The 3,611-nt window shown below is 41.0% G+C and overlaps 1 pseudogene; it reads left to right on the top strand.

The window, feature by feature from the left end:
* Nucleotides 1-225: 225 nt before the first annotated feature.
* On the top strand, nucleotides 226-1,135 carry LOC122278714 (annotated as a pseudogene).
* Nucleotides 1,136-3,611: the final 2,476 nt, after the last annotated feature.

A 3,611-nucleotide genomic window follows, 5' to 3' on the forward strand; every position in this document is an offset into this window, starting at 1 on the left:
AAAAGAATTGGACAACACGGCGTCATGATAGATTCTTTGGAATTTTTGCTATAAAATTCCTATATTATATACATGTACAATGGGTTGATCATTTTAAAAGGAATCTTGTATAACTCTTCTTCGCAATTTAACAGGAACGTAGCTCAAAAAACACTCCCCACATCACGGAAGCCCCAAGCAAAATAAGCGAGTGTTCTTCTGACCCAGTGCTCCGTCCCGATCATCATGGCTCAGCCAATTCCAGCTCCAGCTGATCCAACTGCCATAAAATTTGCCAACCCTCTTCCTGTCATCTCCACTCAATACTGTACACCTCACTGTGTTAATCTTGCGGTTGTCAAAAAACAAAAAAGTCATGACCATATCCGGTGGTGGCTTTGTTGTCAGAGACAACAACGACACCATCATTTTCAAAGTGAAAGGAAAGTTAATGACCCTTCGTTATCAGCGTGTTCTGCTTGATGCTGCTGGAAAGCCTATTGTTACTCTTCGAGAGAAGGTTAATTAATTTGGCTGATAATATATATTTCATCATAACAATATGTAACATCTTTTTCACCAAGTCTTGGTTTTGTTATACATTTTGTTATATTCGATTATATAACCTCTGGAAATTGCGATTAACGATGATGTTTGTTTGCGTAGATAATGAGTGCACATGATAGATGGAATGTGTATAGGGGTGAAAGCAAAAAGTCCAGTGATCTGATTTTGACTGTTAGGCAATCTTCAAGGATTCAACTAAAGGCTAAGTTACATGTGTTCTTGGCAAATGACACAATAGAAGAGGTATGCGACTTCATGGTTGAAGGGAGTACTTGGACCAAAAAAACTTTTGTCGTTTATACCGGAGATCGTACCAATATAGTTGCGAAGGTAATTAATTAGCTAGTTTTCGCTTGGTTATTAATTTCGTAAAATTAATTAACCTTGAATGTTTAAGCACCTATATATATAATTAGAAACTAATTGAATTGATTACGTGGGAATTAAAATGCAGATGTGTAAGAAGACCACCGTTCGAAGTGTTCTGATTGGAAAAGACCATTACTCGTTAACTGTTCATGGTAACGTTGATTATGCATTCATAGCCGCGCTTATTGTGAATATTCTAGACGACGTAACACATAATTAGCGACATGGATGAGCTGGCCTTCAATTCAAGCAGGACCATGGCTGCGTAATGATGGATAGACAGATTGTTTTACATAAATAAATGAGGTTTGTACCATAAACAATGAATGTGCATCCAGCTTGGGCTAAGTCAATATTAAAGTTAATAAGCTGATGATGAGTTTGCTGTCGATCATTTGCTTGACTATATACTTCAAAGAGACTGAGCCGGGTTTCTTAGACTAATACAAAGAGACTGCATGGGGTAAACTATATTATAGTTAATGTAGACAAGTTACTTTCATGTTCCAAAAATCCAATCTAGAAATATAAGTGATCAAGCGACAAATTAAATGTATGGAGATGCATGCAATTAGCATTTTACTTACAATTGACAGTGTCTAGTTAGCTTAAAACATAATAAGGTACGATGCCTAATATATAATAAATATCAGTTTTTTTACTGCAAAATTATGTCCTTAATTAAGTACTTGACATATCAAAAGCTTAGTTAAGTAGTCTTAAATTAATATTTACGGCCGAATCACACGTGTGGCTAGCTGGCAAAGAACACAAAACATACTAAAAAGAACAATGTAGGTATCGACTCAAGGGATCGAGTTATTTAAGTTATATTGCGCTAATGTGGTAGGGAAAAATTTTGGCTTTGCTAGGGTTTCTCTCTGCGCATTGAATGGCTACTGTAGAGCCCCTTCTGGGCCCTTCGGCCATGGCTAGGAGGCAACACTCCTTTGCTGAGATGGTTTCTCAATCCCTTTCCGCTACCATAGGTGAAGATCCCTATTCGTCCACCAAAGGTTATTGATGGGGAGATTTGCATCATGTTTTTGAGGAAGGAAATGGAAAAATCAGCTTAGCCTTTTCAATTCTCTCTAGTGATGAAATTTCTATGCCAAAGACCATCGCTAGATATGATTCGCTCTTTCATCAAAGTCTGATGGGGTCTAGACAAGCAACAGGTGGTATCTAGCATGAGAAGACCATGCAATGTTTTTGTGAGGTTTTCCAATGAACCCGATTATTTAAAAGCATTTTCCAATGAGGTTTGCGATGTTGAGGGGTCTCCTTATCAGATTTTCAACTGGAGTACTGATTTCTCATAGGAGCTCTATCCACCTTGTCAATAGATGGAATACTCGTTGTCCCTTCGCGAATGCTCTCAGGCTGGACTGGGACATGATCACCCACCATAGGCAGATGAATCGCCTCACCCGCATCATAATTTAGATTGAGGGTAGCTGCAACTTTGGGGTCCAACTCGCGCTCCCCAACCAAGTTATCAAATATGGGGAATTTGAGAATAGGGCTGAATGCCAGGTTGCATGCTTGTTGAGGGGGGTTGAGCTAGAAGGTGGTGGCCAAATCTGTTAGGACCAAGTTTGCCAAGCCCTCAGCGTCCCCTAGTCCGGGAGAATACAGCTGTGTAGAAGACCTACCAGCCATAGAAAATTGGGCAGGAGCTGGCGAGGTAAGAGCCTGGGCGTGGTCACCTTCTAAAGGTGTCAGGGTCTTCTTTTGCTTGGGCATAGGAGGATAGGTGTCCTTGGCACGGGCCCTTTTCTTTTGCCTCTTTTATTCTTTGTCTTTGTCTTTGTCTTTTTTTTCTTCTTTCTTTGTTTTCCTTCTTCTCCTTTTTATTCTTCTTGTTCTTCTTCTCCCTTTTCTCTTCGCCTTTTTCCTCTTCAAACGTCTTGTTCTTTTCCTTCTTCACTTGCATGGTTTGACCGTCTTTCTTGCCTTTCTCTGAAGGCCTGTCAAAATTGGGAGGAGGAATTGTGGCTGAAATCATGAATGAACGCCCCTGAACATGAGAGCGGTTAGGGGACATCAGGAACCAATCAATGTGGGCGAGCATTAGTAGGAAATCGGTCCAAAGATGGTCAGGGTGAGCCTGGGCCCAAGAGCAGACGGTTTCGATTTAGGCCAGCTCTCGAATTGATAAAGGCTCCATATTTGTCCACAAGCTCTTATCAACAAGAAGGACACCCCAGATCGCCCTAACTGGAAAATCTCTTAAAGGAGCTTCAGAGGCAGGAAATTCCCAACCTTGGCCAGTGATAAAGAAGAACTTACTTGTCTAGTTCTTGGCATTTGAATGTCGAGTCTCGAATCGGGCCAATGTTTGCCTATTGTCCTTCTTGCGAAAGCTGGCAGTGTTGCCATTCAGTGGCGAGCCTCACATTGTAAAAAGATTAAAATTCCTAAGTAGTCAAGTCGGGGTAAATGTCCCCGAGAGGTTCCAAAACTATACAAAAAACCATGTACGTACAGAGAATGGCCCACAATGTGAAGGGATGGAGTTGAGTGATCGCCAAACCCAGCAAGTCTAAAATGTCGCAAGGGGGCGATAGAAAGGAAGTTTCAAACCATGAAACAAAAGGGAAGTTGTTAAGGTAACTTTGCCTACAAACCCTTTGTCGTCGCAGGACCCAGATGAAGGAACATTTAGCACCGCATCTTTAGAGATGCGGAATTCA

This window comes from Carya illinoinensis, chromosome 10 (genome assembly GCF_018687715.1).
Source record: "Carya illinoinensis cultivar Pawnee chromosome 10, C.illinoinensisPawnee_v1, whole genome shotgun sequence".
Lineage (NCBI taxonomy): Eukaryota > Viridiplantae > Streptophyta > Magnoliopsida > Fagales > Juglandaceae > Carya > Carya illinoinensis.